Below are 20,619 nucleotides of genomic sequence, written 5' to 3'. Positions count from 1 at the left end.
TATCAATATGTAGCTCAGTGTTGCCTGGGTATTGCTTTTCTGTATATTCTTTCTCGCTTCAAATCCCATGTGAATCATCAGGTAAAATGCTGATTGCCCAATTTCATTAACAACCTTACATTGGATTCTTTCCTTTCCTTGGGCCTTTGGTAGCAGGCATAGGGTGAGAGATATCTCCATCAGAACACTGATGAGATAGGACTTGACCTGATTTTGACTTGTTGATGCAGACACCCCTCTTATAACTAATACTTTTCTCTTCACCTATATACTCTCTTTGCCTCAGATCTGTAGAATACTCATGTTTTCTTGGCTCTGTCAATTCCAGTTTGTACATGAAACTTAACTTCTGGCCAACAATTTCAACATATTTAATTAAGAAAATATTTTCTATAACCAATACCCTATCTATTTTACTTCCCTATTTTTATGAGTAATTCTTCCATATATATATATATATATATATATATATATATATATATATATATGACTTTTTACTTAATCAAATTATTCATATAAAATTACAAACACTATATATTATTTAAATCTATAATGTTTGCAAATAAATATGAAATTAGGCACTACTGGAAGAAATAAAGAACAAAAAATGGTAAAATACATGCAAAGACCATATAGAAAAATGGCAGAAGAAAGTTCTGCATTATCAGTAGTTTAAATGTAAATGATTTGAAATCTCCAATCAAAAGGCAGAAGTTTGAAGAATGATAAACAAAAATAAAGAACAAACTATATGCCGTTTGCAAGAGACTCATTTTAAATTCAAAGATAAATTAGGTTAAAAATGAAAGGATAGAAAAACATACTTCATGCAAATAGCAACCAAAAGAGAGCTGAGATAACTATACTAATAGCAGGTAAAATAGACTTTAATTAAAACCGTTATAATAGACAAAGAAGGACACCATACACTGATAACGAGGTCTATACAGCAAGAAAACATAACCATTATATATATATATATATATATATATGCACCTAATGGCAAGTCCCAAAATACATGAAGCAAATATTGACAGATTTAAAGGGGGAGAGAGGTGATTATACCATAATAATAGGAGACATCAATACAACCACTTTCAAATATGGACAGAACATCTAGACTGTAGAGCAATAAGGAATTTGAAGACTTGAACAATACTATAAATCACCTAGACCTAACATATATATATATATATGTGTGTGTGTGTGTGTGTGTGTGTGTGTATATATGTGTATACACATATATATATAAAACATTTTACCAAACAGCAGCAGAATACCCTTTCTTCAATATGGAATATCATTTATTATCCAGGAAACACTGTATGCTAGCTGAAAAACCAGGGCTAAATAAACTTAAAAATTTTGAAATCATATAAGGTACAATCTCAGAATGAAGCTAGAACTTAATATCACAGGGAGAGAAGGAAAATTCACAAATACATGGAAATTAAACAACGCGTATTTAAACAACCAATGGGTCAAAAAAGAAATCACATGGGATAATAGGAAATATATTGATGTGGGTGAAAAATGAAAACACAAGATACCAAAGTTCTTGGGGTATAGCAAAGATAGTGCTGAAATGAAATTTATAGTTCTATATGCTTACATAAAAAAGAAGATCTCAAATCACAACCCAACTACTGGAGGAACTAGAAAAAGAACATTAAACTAAATCCAACAAAAGCAGAAGAAAGCAAATAACAAAGATTAGAGTAAAGATAAATGAAATACAGAATAACAAAAAGAGAGTGAATCAATGAAGCTGTGTGCTGGTTTGAATCTCTTACGTACTCCATAAAAACTCATGTTCTTTAATACAATCTTGTGGGGGCAGACCTATTGTGGATGGGATTTTTTGATTAAGTTGTTTAGATGGAGATGTGACCCACCCAATTATGGATGGGACCTTTGATTAGATTATTTCTACAGAGATGTGGCCCCACCCATTCAGGGTGGGTCTTGATTAGTTTATTGGAGTCCTTTAAGAGAGTTCATGGAGAGAAGGAGATCAGAGAAGATGAGAGAGACATTTTGTAGAGAAGCTAAGATATGTAATCTTTTCTTATCCCTGGGAGAAGCTAAGAGCTGACACAGACCCAGATGTAGAGATGAAGACAGAAAGATATTTGGAGATGCTAAGCTAAGAGATGAAGCCCAAAGACTGCCCCAGAGAAGCTAAGAGAGGACTCCCAGATGCTTAAAGGAAATGCTCTGAGAGAAAAAGCAAGGATGCACAGGAGCTGAGAGAGGGAAAGCTAAGAGAGGCAGAAGCCCAGAGACATTTTGGAGAAAGTCATTTTGAAACCAGAACCCAGGAGCAAAGGACAAGTAGGCACCAGCTACATGACTTTCCAGCTGACAGAGGTCTTCTGGATGCCATTGGCCTTTCTTCAGTGAAGGTATCCTCTTGTTGATGCCTTAGTTTGGACACTTTCATGGCTTAGAACAGTAAATTTGTAACCTAATATATCCCCTTTATAAAAGCCAATCCATTTTTGGTATTTTGCATATTGGCAGCCTTAGCAAACTGGAACAAACTGAAAGTTGGTTCTTTGAAATGATCAATAAAATCCAAAAACTTTTAGGTAGCCTGAAAAGAAAAAGAAAAGAGGATGCAAATAACCAAAATCAGAAATGAAAGGGGGATATTACTACCAACCTCACAGAAATAAGATTGATTATAAAAGGATAGTATGAACATATGTATACCAACAAGTTATATAACCTGATAAAATGGGCAGATCCTAGAAACGCATAAACTACCTTCACTGACTCACAAAGAAATAGAGATTTCAACAGAAATGATGATGATGATAATAATAATAATAATAATAACTGTCATCAAGAGCCTCCCAAACAAAAGCCCAGGACCAGATAGAATTAATGTTAAACTTCACAAAAATTCCAAGAAGAATCAGGACCAATGCTGTTCAAAGTCTTCTGAAAAGTCAAAGGGGCTTGAACACAACCTAACTCATTCTATGATGTCATAATCACCCTAAAACCAAAGCTAGTAAAGATATAACAAGAAAAGAAACTTATAGATAAATATCCCTTATGAATATAAATGCAAAAATCCTCAACAAAACTAGCAACCCAAATCTAACAGCACATTCAAGGAATTATACACCATAATCAAGGGGATTTAACCCTGGTATGCAAGGGTGGTTCAACATATGAAAATCAATTAATCTAATACATCACATTAACAGAATGAAGGGAAACAAATCACAAGATCATCTTGATGCAGAAAAGGCATTTGACAAGATCCAGTACCCCTTCTTGATTAAAACAAAACAAAACAAAACAAAACAGAAAACTAGGAATATAAGGAATTCCTCAACAATGATAAAGGACATATACAAAAAATCCACAGCTAGCATCATATTCAAAGGTGAAATAACAAAAACATCCCCCCTAAGAAGAGGAATAAGACCAGGATTCCTACTGTCACCACTGTTATTCAACATTGTGCTGGAAGGTCTAGTCAAAGCAATTAGATAAAACAGAAATATAAGGCTTCCAAATTGGAAAGGAAGAGGTACATCTTTCCTTACTTGTATATTCCCTGATTCTTTGTATAGAAAATCATGAATTAACCCAAACGGAGATATTAGAGCTAAAAAACCAACTCAGCAATATGTCATGGTAACAGATCAGCATGCAAAATATCAGTACTGTTTCTATATCCTGGCAACAAACAATCAGAAAATCATGAAAACATTTATAATAGCAAGTAAAAAAGTCAAATACCTAGGAATAAATTTAACCAAGGATGTAAAGGACTTGTACATGGAACACTACAAAACATTACTAAATGAAATCAAAGGATACCTAAATAAATTGAAGGGAATTCCATACGCAATTTTGGAGGACTAAATATTGTTAGGATGATATTTTTACACAAGACAATTTTCAGACTCAATAAAAGCCCAAACAATATTCCAGCAGCCTTCTTAGCAGGAATGAAAAAACCAATCATCAAATTTATATGGATGGTTAATGGGCTCCAAATGGCCAAAACATCTCTATAAAGAACAGTTAGGGGACTCACATTTCCTATGATGGTTTGGAGGTTTTATGGAGTTCAGAAAAGGTCATGTTCCTAAAGTTGATCCATTCTTATGAATGTAGCCCTAGTGTGGGTGGGACATTTTGATCAGGTTATTTCAGTTGAGGCATGCCCTAGGTGTGTCTCAATCCTTTTGGTGGGTCATTTATAAGAGGATGAGAAACAGAAAGATGCAGAAGCTGACAGAGAAAGCCACATAAAACAGAGAGAAAACATCATTAGGACCTCATGTCAGGCAATGGTTTCTTAGGCTTGCATCAAAAGCAAGAGCAACACAAGGAAAAACAGATAAATTGTGCTTCATCAAAATTAAAACTATTGTGCATCAAAGGACTTCATCAAGAAAGTAAAAAGACAACCTAAGGAATGAGAGAAAATATTTGGATACCACATATCTTAATAAGGATATCTAAAGAACTCCTACAACCCAAGAACCTAAAGACAAAATCCAAAGAAAAAAAATGGACAAAACACCTGAATAGATATTTTTCCAAAACAGATATACAAATGGTCAATAAGCACAAGGAAAGATGTTCATTATTATTAGCCATTAGGGAAATGCAAATCAAAACCACAATGAGATACTATTTCATACCCATTAGAATTATTTTTTTAATGGAAAATAACAAGTGTTGGAGGGGTAGTAGAGAAATAGGAACACTTGTTCAGTGTTGGTGGGAATGTAAAAATGGTGCAGCCATGTGGAAAACAGCTTGGTATTTCCTCAGATCATTAAGTGTAGAATTAACATGTGACCCGACAATCCTACCTCTAGCTAGATAGTCAAAAGAATTGAAAATAGGGACTTGAACAGATATTTACACATCAATGTTCATAGTGGTATTATTCCCAAATGTTGTATTTACATACAATGGAATATTATTCAGGTGTGACAGGGAGTGAAGTTCTGATACATCAACAATATGGATGAACATAAAAGATATCATGTTGAGTGAAATAAGCCAGGCAAAAAAAGGCAAATATCAAATTAATAGATTCAGAGACTAGAATACAGGTTACCAGGGACTAGGGTGGGGGTAGGGAATGTGGATTTAAGTCTTAACTGATACAGTTTCTGACTAGGGTGATGGAATACTTTTTGGTAATGGATGATAGTGACGATAATTTAACATTGTGAATGTAATTCACACTGTTGCATTATATATTTGAGTGTGGTTAGAGGTGGAAATTTTAGATTGTGTATCTTTTAGTAGAATAAAAATTAAAAAAAAAATAAAACATAGGACTCTACAATACAAAGAGTGAAACTTAATGTAAACTGTGGACAAAAGTTAATAGTATACTTATAATAATGTTTCATAAATTGTATCAAAGGTACCACAGTAACTTAAAGTGTTAATAATGGAGAAAACTGCATGTGTGAGATTAGTATATGGGAAATCATTTTCTACATGATTTTTCTGTAATCCTACAACTTCTCTAAAAGTGACCATCCTACTAGCTGATTTGATCCCATGGGGCTGTGCACCATGCCCATTGTCGCTAATTCATCCTGACCACTGAAAGATTTGTCTGCCTGTTTCACCTTTAGATTCCTTTGGCAAACTTTCTCATCCTAAATTGCTTTTTCCATTACAGCCCGACAAAGTATTTAGAAATAGTCTCTCACTGTAGTGTTTTTAATGGAATAGAAAATTTTGAATTGTATGATGAACCTGGTACACTATTGAAGTCTGCACATGACCATCCCTTGGTACAATGATTTCCCCACAAATTGACTATGGAGAAATCTTCATGCTATCTATTCAAGATGGTATAATGGTGGCATAAGGGCTGGTGTAATCTTGGCAAGCAGATTTAGCATAACCATTCCTTGTGTTCTCTGCTGCTGCTGCTCCTTGTATATATTCATGCAAACTACCAAGGAAAACTTTAGCTAATTTGGTTGATATCCTCTCATAACAACAGAACTCTTCTGAGTGGAATAGTAGAAATAACATTTCTAAAAACAACTTTCTCAATAAGTGATGTGTTATAAAATATATCCTAAACTGACTCTTACCTTCCCCCTTGTTGTGGGGTAGTTTATGATAGCATGGCTCTAGAACTTGGTAATTAGATTTGATGTAAGTATTTAAGTAAAACTTTGACCTGAACACTTCTGTCACGGTTGCATCACTGTGCCTTGACTGTCAATTCTTAAGAGTTATTAGCCACAAGAAAAATAATTCACAGTTGGTAGATACGATAATATATCTGCTTGATATGGTTTAGCTATATCCCTGTTGAGCTAGGGCAACCTTTTTAAGTCACATCTATTCCATGAATCTAGGGTTGTCATGATTATCTTTGTTATTTCCATGGCACTTATATAGGATCAAAAAGGCATGGGATTCAAAGACCTTATATGTCAATTCCCCCTTTTATGATTTTAATTATGCACATTTGGTGAAGAATCCCCCTCTTCCATGCTCTATTGGTATGGAAGTAAGTGAGAGCCCTGAAGATCTGAGAAAGATGAGTTTTCTGCTGGCCTCCTTTCTCCCTTCAACTGCAGATATTAGGGATCTTAATGGTCCTTAGCACTGGTCATTAACAAAATACCCTATATCTTCTCTGTTTTTTTACAGGAGACTCTACTTCATCCTGTGAACTTATCCAAACTTTGCACCAGAGACTTGTCCAAATTTTATTTTAGTGTGGACTTCTCTAATGCTAGCCTATGGCTCTGGATACACCCTTGATCCCATGCTGAACTCTTACCCAAGATAGTTCAGTGCTGCTAAACCACAGAGTGTGCTGTACTCAGAAAGACTGGGCAACTGAACTGGTGTCAGAAAGATTGCACAGTTACTTGACCCTTTTCAGTAAGTTCATTGCTAGACCCCCTCAGACCTTCCCAAACCCTTCTGGGAATTTTCCAATTCACCATTTCCTCTCCCTTTTGTGCCCTTTAAAAAATCTAGCTACTTCTGTGCTAATTGGTGATAAGCCAGCTGTGTTGATTTCTCTTCTCCCCTGTTGCAGCAGTGTGAATAAAGTCTTTCCTACCACTTTAAGTACTGCTAGTGCTTTTCTAAATTAGGGCTTAATTCTCTTCCAAATCTTTTGTTTCTAAACCTTTTGTTTCACCTTGTTTCTAAGAGAGCTGGATATCTCTTGCTCATTTCATACTTCTGCCTCACTCTTCCTCCCTCCTTCATGAAAAATGTTAGCTTTAAATTTTATGTAACCAGACAATTCCACCTCTAACTTCGTGGTTGGAATAATTCATCAACATTTGGGACACTCTACCTCATTCCTGGAATGCTTTAATTCCAGTATCACTCTAACTCCCTCTAATACTACACCTTCCATAACTTTTGTTGATTACAATGTTTATAGAGTTGATTCTTCTACCCTGACTCCCCAAATCCATGACCTCCTCTTCTTTTTCAGCTTTAGAATTCTCTCTTTATTTTTGACATTTGAAAGATTGATTATAATATGACCAGACACAGGTCTATTTGTGTTTATCCTGTTTGGAGTTCGTTGAGCATCTTAGATGTGTATATTCATGTCTGGAGAATGTTTAATTTCTGTTACTGTGGTCTTCAACTCTGATTCCTTTTCATAATTTTTATCTCGCTATTGATATTCTCTTTGGGTTCATCTATTGTTTTCCTGATTTCCTTTAGTTCCTGGTCCATGTTTTCCTTTAGCTCTTACAGCAAATTTAGGACCATTTTTAAAAAGTGTTTGGTATATCCCAGGTTCTGTCCTCTGCATTAATGGTTCCTAACACTTTAATTTTCTCCTTTGCCTGGGCCATCGCATCCTGTTTCTTTGTATGTTTCCTTATATTTTGTTGAAACATGGACATTTTGATAGTTTAATATTTTGTCACTAGAATTTAGACTCTGAGGTGTCTGTTCTTTAAGACTGTATCCAGTTAGTGTTATGACAGAGCTTTTCTTGAATGCCAGAAGATAACAACAACAAAAACAAAAACAAAAACAAACAAAAAGGAAGGCAAAAAAAGAAAACTGACCTGCCTGAGTGCTTTCCTTCAGAGCTTTTCCACAAAAGAGTTTAGTGAATAGCTTGAAGCCAAATTGTAGGGACCTCCCTGATCCTTTCTATGCATTGGTTTTATCTGGGGTGTACACTGTGGTCCTCTGAATGCCCCCATTTACAGAGTTGCAAATATTCCCTCTTCATTAGGAAACAGTTTCTTTAAGGTCTATGGAATTGTACTGTATATCCTACAGCCAATAAGCCCTTGCCCAAGGCAGCATAACTTCATTGCTCTACAGTGTTCTGTAGGAAAGCTCAGTGAGCTGTATTCTACATGTAGGGCAAGTTATGGGATGGTGAGTCCCTCAGACCACTAACAGACATACTGGACAGATATACATGCTCCCAGTATCTGCACTAGAGTTCCTCTGCTCCCTCTGGAACTCAGACCAGGGATCCACACTGGGAGCATGGGTTGCCTCCAAGCAGAGTTGGGATGGGTGGGGGAGGAGCAACCAGGGCTCCCCAATATCCTACCACTTTTAAGTAGGCTTTTTCTTGATTTGGTGCTCACTCAATTACTGTAGTCCTTTAACTGTCTTTTAACTATTTTCTTCAGCTTTGAGAAAGATGTTTCTGCCAGTTCTTGATGGTTGTTCAAAGCTTCTGTGGAGAGCCCTGAAACATCTAACTTTGCTATCTTGATGGGGGCAGGACCTGAGTCATCCCCTGCTTGTAACTTTTAAGCTCTCTCTAGCTCTCTCTCTCTCTCTCTCTAGCAAGGATCTTGAGGTAAAATATCTACCTTAAACTTAAAACAATCAATTAAATTCCAACTAACCTCATAGATTGTTTATTAAATTAATGGAACCAGTTTATGCAAATACTTCAGCAGAGATTTGTTTCATGATAAAGATATAGTGACTCTACTGATGCTGTTTTTGTGAGGGACAACAGTGGCTGCCCCATCACTAAGATCCATGGTCAATTTCAATCCTCATTTAATTAGCCTATAACATTTTGACTTGGTCTCTCCCTCCTCTTGAAACATTTTCTTGTCTGTACTTCCCTGGACACAATACTTTCCTGGTTTTCATCCTACTTCTGTTATCCTTAGCCTGTTCTCCTCATCTCTCCATTGTCCAAAGGTATTCTCCAGTGCTCAGTCTTAGGGATCTTTTGCCTTTTCTATCTATACTCAATTATCTCATTTAATCTCAGAATTTAGATAACATCTAGGGCATGTGGGCAGGAAAAATTATAGGGCATATTCTTTAAAATATGTGAGAATGCATTTGGGGCACCTGATTTATCGCACCCCCATTCCCATAATCACTGTTCTAAAGCTTCATGTCCCAGGGATATCCATGTGGATATTTTCCTGGGAGTTATCATTCATCAAAATATACCACCAAATTTCACCACAAGTGCCAACAAATATCTGTAAATATTATAACAAAAAGAAAGGAAACATTTATTATGTCGGTATTTTTGCCATAGTTTAACTTACTTCAAAGTTTCAATTTCTCTATCTATGCTTTATTTTGTCTATATATAATTCAGATTATAATTCACTAATGAGGAAAGTATAAATATACAAAAATATGGAACTTTCAAATATGCAGTTGTTTTTCTATTTCTTATGTATGGCTTCTTTTTCATAAGCATCAAAGCATAATTCTAAAAGTTTAATGAAAATAACGAATACTATTACTCTTATTTCAACTGTATGGTCCTCTATGAAACATAATTTGCACAGTATTTTCAATTTTGTTATTACAATTTTTGCCACAAGAATGAGGTGTCAGATTTTTATTGTCTGATATATATTGGGAATTAGAATTGCATGCCCTACCATACTGACCTTTATCCATATTCTGCATTTCGATTGGCTAACCTTTCTACTTCTTCTACCTATTTATAGTTTTACTAAACTAAGAGGTTCAGGTGAAATGTCCAGCCTGTAAATATATAGAACAGCAGAAGGTCGAGCTCACAGAGGAGACTGTTAAATCTTACATAGGATGTGTAACATTCCAATGCCAGGACCTCATTCTCATGTAAAAATTGAAATAAGAATGTAAAATAACATAACTGAATCCATTTTCTAAAAATGAATAAAAGAAATGTCATAAATTTAACCCTTTCTACATAATGTTGCTATTTCCTAGGCTTCCCTGGAAATATCCTTGAAAGATTACTTAAGGTCACAAAGTCAGTTTTCATTATCACTGCAGTGATACATACATATATTTGTATCTTAAGCCCTGTGTATGGAAAGCTATTTCAGATTTGTCACCTTTCTTAGTTGTTACAAAATCACAGATTGATTATGACTTTTTCTAGCTGTTTTCTGACAGAGTATATGCTGATTGACTCTTGGCAGAATTACAGCCCATGAGTAACAAAGACGTAACAACTTTACTTTAAATTCATGGATCACCATTAAACTTATTTCATACTTTCTTTTGAACCAATATTTCACTTACAAGCATATATCTATCTAATAGTAATAGATCTGTTCATTTTTGTTACATTAATATTCTTAGTTTACTTATAATTAGAAGAAGAGTGCCAAAAATTACCACCTAATTCAAAATAAACTGCTTTTTGGAATTGAAACCTAACAAAATATTTAATTTAAAAATAAAATAAAATAAAATTTCCCCCAGATTTTTTAACAAGTGATTAAGGTTTTCATCTCCATTTATATTTTCAATAAATAAAATAATCTTAGATCTTAACAAATTTGTGCACAAATACCACTTCCAAATGCAACTGTAAAAGATGGCATTGCACAAACCAATAAGCAAATAATAAATTGAGATTTCTTCTATACCTTAATTCAGTATACCTGGCATCTATGTTCATAGGAAGGTAGTTAACTGTGAACTAATTATACACTTAAGTTTTTTAATGCCTTCCAGAAATATTTATTGAAGATAGTTCTACTGCCTTAAAGAAATATGTTTATAGTAAAAATATTAAAGCATAAATATATTTTGCCTAGCCTAGTTAAACTAGTAAAGTTTAAATTTGCCTTGAATTGCAAGGGAGAAAAGAGGAATGGGTGAGTTTGTATGCACATTTAATAGATTGTCAGTTCCTACTGAAATCACAGGTAGTGAAATCTAATTTGTAAAAAATGTGACATAAGGAATGGACATAGCTGATGAAATGGAAGAAAGTAGAAGAGTCAATGGAATGAACATCCTGATGAGGTAAAAGAACAAGATAGCTGACAAGTAAGCCAGAGGAAGGCATGACACAGATAGGGAACATGCTTTGGAACTAACAATTTGAGTGCTGGAGCTGTTATAGGATTCTTGGTGCAGACTGAGAATATGGTGGATATGTTAAGTTGTCTTTCTGGCAACCCAACATCTGACCAAAGAAGTGGCAATTCTTGCCTAAAATCTAATATCTGAAATTTACTAATTTGAATTTTATTTTCTTTATATATTGTTTTCAATGTAAAATGACTTGTAGATTTTATGATATTAAGAAATAATGAAAACAGAAAAATAAAGCCTTAAGTATTTATTGGACTGCAAAAAAGCATAACTATAAAAGACCTAATGAGCCAAACTCTCTAGCATACCTCCCCAAAATGGGAGAGAAAAGAGATCATTAGTCATAAAGACTTTGGTTTTTAGAGCTGGAAGGAATTTGATTTCCTAAGTAACTAATACAAGATTATTCTTGGCAATATGGCTTCAGATATAATTTCTTTTCTTTTCTTTTTTTTATAAAAGTTATAACAAGTTTTATTATCTAAATTATAATGTCCCAATAATTTATTGAACAATAGTATGCCCCGAGTTACAAAATCCTAACCGGGAAAAAGAAAAATTTAATGAAGCAAATCTTTAAAACGGTGTTTGAAATCCTTAACAAGTGTTATTTCACAAAGCATACTCTGAAACAACGTTCAGTTGATAAAGTTTTCTAAATGCACTCAAAAATAATATTATTACAAATTCCTACTTTGCATGCAATGTCTTAGAAACAATCTAATGTAAAGTAGGGAACATGTTCAAATCACATCAGTATTACTGAATTTTTCCCATATTTAGAAATTTTTCTCATATTTCCTAACATTTAGGAATTAACGTTTAAGAAAGCCTTAGAATTGATTGACTATTGGCAACTGTATTAATAAGCTTCAACATGATTACAATGTGTTGGCAGCATTTGTCAGCTGACTGATATAAAATGATGTCATTGTCCTTTGTGCTTATTCTATTTCTAACCAGCATCCTAGCAACTAGGAGGAAAAATAAATGCTAATATAGCATAGCTTTGATTATGCTAGAATTATGTTATTCATAATAGGAATTCCAGACTTTGGTAAGGATTATTGATAAATTCATCCTTTATGTTGTAAAATAATACAAAACAGATAAAAGATGTGAAAAGTTAAATGAAGAAAATATTTCTTTGAATTCTTTGAATAAAATACTTCAGAAGGTTTATGTATACCTAATGTAGATTTTGAATTCTATTAGTTTCTTAGAATATAACAGGCACATATCAAGACAGCTAATCCAAGAATACATATGCATCCTCAGTTGACCAGTGAGTTGAAGGTGCTATTTTGTGAACCATGTTTCCAACCAGCTACAGGGAAGAATGCCTATTTTTCTTTATCAATAGTCTGCATTTTTAGGTAAGGAGTAATTGGTTTCACATTTGAACTTGTATTCTGAATTAATGAGCATAAAATTGGATTTGTACAATTTGCACAATCAGTAGATAAAGTTAATTTCCGCACCTGAAGGAGTCATTTTAAGGAATAAACATAATTGATTAATATGCTAGAAATAGACTCAAAGATACAAGAAACATACTTTTGCATATGTACATTAAAGTAGTTTATTTTTCTAAGTCCACAAACTGAATCAAATTTAAGATAACTGCATCTAATCAAAATCTGTCTTTAGCACTCTCTCTCTTCATAGCTTGGAAATCCCTTAGCCTTTTCAATAGCTAATCCTAGGTACTGCTCATACTCATTTTGTTCCCTGGCTGCTAAAGTCTACTAATGCTCCGTTTCTGTCACTTCCCCACTACCACAATTTGGCTATCCTCGGTTCCATTGTTGGAGAGTCATTTAAGGAGCGGTACTGGAAGATTAAATCAGATAAAATAAGTTATTTGGATGAGATAATTGGATAATTTATTTGATCTCCTAAGTGCACAATGACACTAAAGTGGTCATTAGGAATTTTGAGCCCTTATATTTCATCAAAAGATGTATCTGAAGGAGATATTTTTGGTCTGGAAGACCTCTAGGTTATTTAAGCCCTTTTTAAATATAAAAGTTGATCTCTCAGAAGGTATCTCCATTACCTGGGAAAAGTCTCTCAAGTCAGTCTTAAATGAAAAACAAAGCACTTAAAAATATTAATAGAATATGTGGTTTTTTATTCCACTGAACGAAGTTCTCATACATATAAATAAATGTATTAGTTACTTCTGATAATTTAATGTTTACAGACTGGTAAATCAAAATTCATATTCTATTCAAAGGTAACTGCATGAATACATTCATGCTACTTCTAGAAAAAAAGACTGATTCTTAGACATACAGCTTATCAATATTCATGATCTTTGAGTCCTTTAGAGATTAAAAGAAGAAAATCCATTGTCCCAGCATTCTTGAGCTCAATACAAAGGACAATAATGTTTTCCTATTTCCATCCATATTCCATCTAAGAGCAGTACAAGTTGGTAAACTGACCAAGACATGCAGTTTAAGATACCCATCTTTGAAATGTCTATCAACAAATATATAGTGCACCCTTGCCAATATAATCACTTAGGTTTATTACATGACAACTGCCCTCAAGCAAGCTAAGAGGACACAACTAATAGACTTAAATAAGTCTTTCGCATTAATTAAATTTCATTTGAAGAGTGGTCACAAAGGAGCATATGAGTGTATCAAATTAATAAACTCCAATAAAAAAAGAGGAATATTGGGTGGACTTCAGATCACTAGAGGCTAAGGTTGTCTGGAAAAAGTAAGATGAAGACTGGAGGGGTTTGGGATAGCAAAAAGGGAGAAAGTCTGCAGAAGATGAGAAAGGGGATGGAGGAACAAATGACCTACTAAGTGGCAGAGTACTGGAACAAGAGTAGTAGAAGGTTATTTAAGTGACTTAGATGTAAGGTATAGTTGACCAGGATAGATCAGAAGGGTTTCAAATGCTAGGTTAAAGAAAAACTTTATTCTGAAAGTTGAATGTACTCACTGAAGAATTTTGATCAAAAAAGTGATACGATAAAAATAATGCCTTGGATTAGTTTGCAAAGGAAGAAGAAAAGTATGTAGACAAAGAGACCCATCATGAAGCTATTTTTGACAGGGGGACTGAAATTCATTACATTTCATTCAAAGTTGAATGAGACAAACGCACCAATAAACACATCTTCAATTAGGAGACAGAATGAAGTAAAGACTTGTTTGGTCAAAAGGATGATGCGCTTGGTTTTACTTTTTAGGGTTATAGTGTTAGACAGATACCCAAATGCAAATAGCTTATAGTCAGTAGATGGTACTAGGGGGAGGGTTCTATGAAAAATAGGCAGGACTGGAGCTATAAACTAATGCAAGCTATTCACAGCTTCCTTTCCTGTGTTGTTTCCAATGGATTGTTTCCCTCTGACTATCTCAACTGCAAATAATTGTAAAGGAAGATCAAATAATCTGTTTATGATAGACATGCCACCAGGTGCAAAAGACCCTTTAACCTACAGACAACACTGAATGAACTCAGATTGTGTGCAATTAGAATTGAGAGCAACTTGCTTTTCCCTATAAGATCAAAGTATTTTTCCCTCAGAAATAAGATATTCTATCATTTGGCAAAACTGTAATTAAGGGCTGATATTTTAGGTCTTTCTGCTTCATACATCTTAAGGGGTCAGGGGTGGCAACTGTGTTTTACATACTGAGCTCTGGAAATTACACTCTAATAAGATACTGTAATTCCATGTCTTATCTTCTTTTAGTGAGAACTGACATCAGTTGTAGTAACAAATGTAAAAATGGGAATTGTAATTCTGAAAAAGCATTAAGAAAATGAGATATTTTGAGGAAAGTGCCTTGTCTTACAGTAGCCCCTGTGATTTGTTACTGTGGGCATTTTGTCAGTTCTCTATAAGAGCCATGATAGCTTTTAATTATGCCCATCACTGATGGAAAAAGAAACATCCTTGAATTATGAATTTAAACATTTCTGGTTATATAAAAATTTGTGCATTTTGGCTAGACTAACTGATTTGGAATAAGAATATGAGTTTTAAGTCTCTCTACTCAAGCACCAAAGATCACCTTTGCTGACATGTTGTAATTGTCTTTTTTCTATTGTTATTGTTTTCTTTCCCCCTCATGTACAAAAATATTGCATATTATACAGCATTAAAACTTTATAATCCATCAAAAAAGTGCAAAAATAACTCCTACTCATGAATCCAAAGAAAGGAATAGAATCATTTGTTACAGAAAAGTAATAAATAAATAGAAGCATTATATTGGAAAATTATCCCATCATGTAACTATATGCATGATGCATGGAGTAACAGCCTTCATTTTAATTAAATTTAATTTTAATTTTAATTGACACATGGGACTAGTGGCTACTGTATTGGACAGTATAGAACAATTGGTTATAGCTATTATAGCCAATTGCTCTTTCTGGGTTTTGAACTATACTCTATAATCACTCCTGGTTTAACACAGGAATAAGAAAAAGAGTCCAAGGTCTTTCTGCTCTTTCAACCATTTATTTTAAATGCAGCATCTTTTCTCCCTCACCCCACTCTCACTTCTCAGGGCCTTCCAATCCATAATCATCCTAAAAGTCTGCTTCTTCAAACAGGACCAATAACCTCAAAAAAATAATCTGGTCTCCACAGTTCAGAGCTAGAGCTTTTCAAGTCTTTCTACTCTATCCCTTCAGCCACTACTTTTGATCAGGTTGTCTTCACTTATTTCTTGGAACTACTACCATAGTTTCCTAATTGGTTTACTTGTCTCCATATCCTTCTTCAAAACTGCTGTTCACTTGGTATTTCAAAAGTGCAATTCTGATGCACCTTACTGTTACAAAACCCATGATGGCTCCCTTTTGTTTACAAGGAAAAAATGGGATAAAATGCAAACTCCTCAGCATAGTTTCAAATGCAATTTTATGGTTTATTTCTTTCATTTTCCACCACTCCACAACATTTACTCCATGCTTCCTGAGCATGTAACACTCTCTTGTCCTCTTGACCTTGCTATATATTGAATATATAGCCCTCCCACTTAGACTGTAATGCATCCTACAGACTTTCCTTCCTAATCATCATCTCCACACACTTTAAAACAAACACACATACAGAGCACACCATTATGGCCACATACACCTGTTTTGTCCAAGAAATACCTTCTCCAGAAAACACTGCTTTATCCTTCCAGGATAAGTTGGGTGCCCACCTCTCTACTTACCAAGCAATATGCCCTGAGTTCCACCACCACTGCTACCACCCTGAACTGAAACTGTTTAATGTTTTATCATCTCCACCAGCTTGTGGTCAACTTGAAGACAGGAAATTCATGCTTCCTCCCTATGTTCCCAGTGACTAAGACCATGTACCTAGGTACCAAGAGTTGTAAAAGACATGAATAAATGGCAGAATAAGGACAGGTGGAGACTGAGGAATCAGAGATAAATGAAAATTAGAATAATCTAAAGATAAATAAAATTCTGTGTGTATTAATCTTGGGGTCCTAAGAAAATATGATTTTGCTGGTCTAGATACATGTATACATTAATCTATGTGCTCCAAAAACACATACATATTTGAAAATCAAAAACATGGCTAGAACCATCTTCTAAGGAAAAAAAGAGTTTGAACTAAATAGGTTATAATGCTGTTTATAAAATATGCTGCCCTGCTCTGTGTGATCTTCATTTGATTATAAGGGAAAGAAGGCTCTCATGCATCTCATTTATGAAGACTTTTTTTTTTTTTTGCCTCTTTTTCCTCTACCCATAATCAGAGAGAAAAATATTTTGGGCTATTTCACCAAAAGTTTATACCATTTTCAGACTATCACAAAGTTAGTACCACTTAATACTTTCTAAGAGCCAAAAAGTTTTGCTCCCTGAAGCATTTAGATTTCAACTATATTAATTAATAAAGATAAATTGAAATCCCGCAAATAAAATGATTTATTTTATATTGCAGCATATCTCTGAATGAGACATGTAGCCATTTCATAATATGCATAATCAGCATTATCTACTGTAGGGAATAGCAATATTTAAATTATTATACTCCAGGAAGACACTGTAATTGCATGGGAAGGCAATGTCCAATTGATAATCATTAGTGATGTGCATTGTCAAACAGTTCAAACACTGAGTCAAGAAGACAACCAGGATATGGTATCAGTAAGAAACAAAAGTCAGGACACAGTGCAGACTGGACAACACACCAGAAATCTATCTGAGAAGATATGACACCAGGACTTAGAACTGTTAGAAAATCAAGAATTCAGAATTTGGAGACCATTTTTGTCTCACTAGAAATTTCAGGAAGACAGATACCTCTGACAGTGGATAATGTTTTCTGCTTACAAATAGTTTCCATTTAAAATCTCATATCTTAAATGGTTTAGTTCCTGGATGAGCAAAAAGCCTGTGGCATGCTGATAGTTCCCTATTCAATCTGAAATAGAGATAATTCTCAAGTAATTGCATTAATGCAAAGGAAGGGACAAAGATAACCCAGGATGATGTGTAAAACAAAAATTACTTATATTTTCACTTGAAATAAACATACAAATGTAAACAATTGTGAAATTACATTGCAGAAGACGCTCTATCCCACTTTGCCATTTAACACCATTTGGGGGAAAGATGCCTCTCTCTTGTCCTTTGTGAGTTTAATGTAAGTTATTGACTCATATTTGCACGGAGGCTATTTAAAAAGCAACATTATAAAATGAGGAGTTTGAGTTGCTATTAAGTAAAATAAGTGTCCTGCAAACCAAAATTTAAAAATCAACTGTCAAATAATTGCTAATAAGAAATGAAAACTCGGTGTAAATCATGCAATGAAAAGGAAAATCAGTGTCCTAAATGCACAGATGAAATTTATCTAGCAAGGCTGACAAATGTGGACAAAATAGAAGGACTTGACCGTGGGCTTATTTTTCTTCATTGTTAAAATGATTTGACATTAATCTATTAAAATTCTCTGTGAAATGTCATTAGTGCAAATAAATTTTACCAAAATCATAAAATGGTAGGTGAAATTTAAATAATCATATTAACCTTTTCATGCATTTAATCAGTAGTGGACTTCCAAATACTGAGATGTTATAATGTTTATTACATATGTACAAACACTTACTGTTTTTTCCTTGTAGCAAAAATCTACATCTACCACAAGAGCTTGAAGTTATTGCCTGTTAAAAAGTAAAAAACAAACAAAAAACACAGAAAAATGAAAATGTTAATTAAAAATACAATAAACTTTATACAATAAACTTTAGATTGTAGTAGATAATAAGACTTTTTATGTTCATAAATAGGAAATATTATAACTATATTATAAAAATATTATAACTGTTTATATTACATTTTATTATATAAAATAACCTGGTTTTAATTTATTTTCATGAAATAAAAAAACTACAAAAAGCAAGTAAAAATTATGTCTTACTGCATACTGTAAGTTAAAAAGACCACTGAGAAAGAAAAAAATCAATTATAGATAAAGCAAATACAGATCTTATTTAGAGCAAAGAAATCAATCATTTCTACATAGTGTTTATAGGTAACCTGATCATTGGTTTATACTGAATGAATATAGAATACTTTGAGTTTCTTTCTGAATACAGGCTCATGTTTTAAAGTTTTTCCAAAATTTTCCTCTGATTTCCATCAAACAAATTTGAAAATAATAAAAGAAAATATTTCATTCATTATTTGATCGATTTACTGAAGAAAAAAATAAATTAATCATTATCATTTGCTTGTTGAGCAGTATCTGAATATTCAACTTGATATAGAGCATTTAAGTAATTATCTAAATCACTCAGGCCAAAACACCAATTTACAAGAATTACCCAGCTCACTGGGGCAAATATTATTGGAGGAGTAATTTTCTTGGATTATTCCTTAAATGCTTTTTTCGTTTTCATGGTTGGATATTATTAAACACAAAAAGAGACATAACATGATTTGAATTAGACATTTACAATCACAAATAAAATCATATGAAACTATTTTAATGAAAAAAAAACAAACTTCAACTCTTAAAGGAAATAAGATTTTTATTTCTCTGAAAACATCTAAAAATATGTTCTCATTATATTGAAATTTGGTTTGGACTTATATATCGCTTCAATGTATTATGCATTGGCATTTTATCTCTTTATCCATTTTTACTTCTTTTCCTCTTCCAGCTACTGCTGAAGAGGACAAGGCAACTTTCAAAGTATTTTTTCAGTAATTTGTTCAATACCAGTTTCAAAGGAACATCTTTCCTAAATATTACTGCTTTATACAGAAGAAGTTAACATTTAATTTAAAATTGTAAATTTGTTATTTTGACAAACTTCTTTTCTTTCTGCTTTTTTACTAGAGTAAGCAGAAATCTGCTGACAGAAATTTAAGCTAAAATGCTTTTTAACATATTTTTCTACTATGCTAAGTTTTTTAAAACTTACACAACTTAGATTTAGAAAAAGTTTTTTTTTTAATAAAAGAAAATGCATTAAACTTCCTATAATAATCGTACAATAGTCTTCTATCGTATATGCCAACAAATGATTTTAGGGTAATGAGTTATTTGCTCAAGAAAAAATAGCAAGATTAATAATGACTTAAATGACTTCCCATTACACCTCTTATTCAAAAACCTATTTAATAGCCAATAATTTGGTTAAAATTAGAGAACATCTATAAAATGATTAATAATCAATGGTGACTTCTGCTTCTTTAACACTGTTGCTGGGAAGTGTAACATTTTGATACCATTTCCTATAAATCCAAACCTTATTTTTATTAATGTAGGACAAATCTTTAAATTGTATTGTTATGAATACATTTTATTTTTAAATTAATTTTTACATCTTATACTACATACAAAGTGTAATTTTTATATTCTGTAAAACTGAAGCTATTTCTAGTCAAAATCTTGTTAAGATTAAAATGCCTTTTTTCTGTACATGAAAATAATTGTCTAATCATAGACATCGGGATATATAATCTTTTTTTGATGCAATAATAGAAACATCATTTTGGTAACTTTCGGTTCCCCTTGCTTCATTATAGAGTCATACCTTCAGCATTTTATAGTATTTTTAAAATCTTATTACACAATGGAAATACTCCAGTATCACTGCATGCTTTGGCAGCTGTTAGGATGATATAAAACATTAGAAAGGACCAAACTATCTTGCTAGTGATATTTAGAGAGTAGACGCTACTAAGTGGGAGGAAAGGAGTATTTCCTGATTTTTTTAGATACAGATTGCACTTAGGGTGGTTAAAAGAGAACTGATCATGGGATAAAATATC

General features: G+C 33.3%; 1 long non-coding RNA gene across 1 annotated transcript in view; it reads right to left on the bottom strand.

The window, feature by feature from the left end:
- Positions 1-18,505, bottom strand: part of LOC119528930 — a 661,036-nt gene extending 642,531 nt beyond the window's left edge. The window contains exon 1 of the long non-coding RNA XR_005215785.1: positions 18,446-18,505. This is a non-coding gene — a long non-coding RNA (uncharacterized LOC119528930). The remainder of the gene's footprint in view (positions 1-18,445) is intronic.
- Positions 18,506-20,619: the final 2,114 nt, after the last annotated feature.

The sequence above is a fragment of the Choloepus didactylus genome, chromosome 3 (assembly GCF_015220235.1).
Source record: "Choloepus didactylus isolate mChoDid1 chromosome 3, mChoDid1.pri, whole genome shotgun sequence".
Classification (NCBI taxonomy): domain Eukaryota; kingdom Metazoa; phylum Chordata; class Mammalia; order Pilosa; family Megalonychidae; genus Choloepus; species Choloepus didactylus.
Note: the sequence above shows the minus strand (reverse complement) of the source record. Positions and strands in the feature narration are given on the sequence as shown.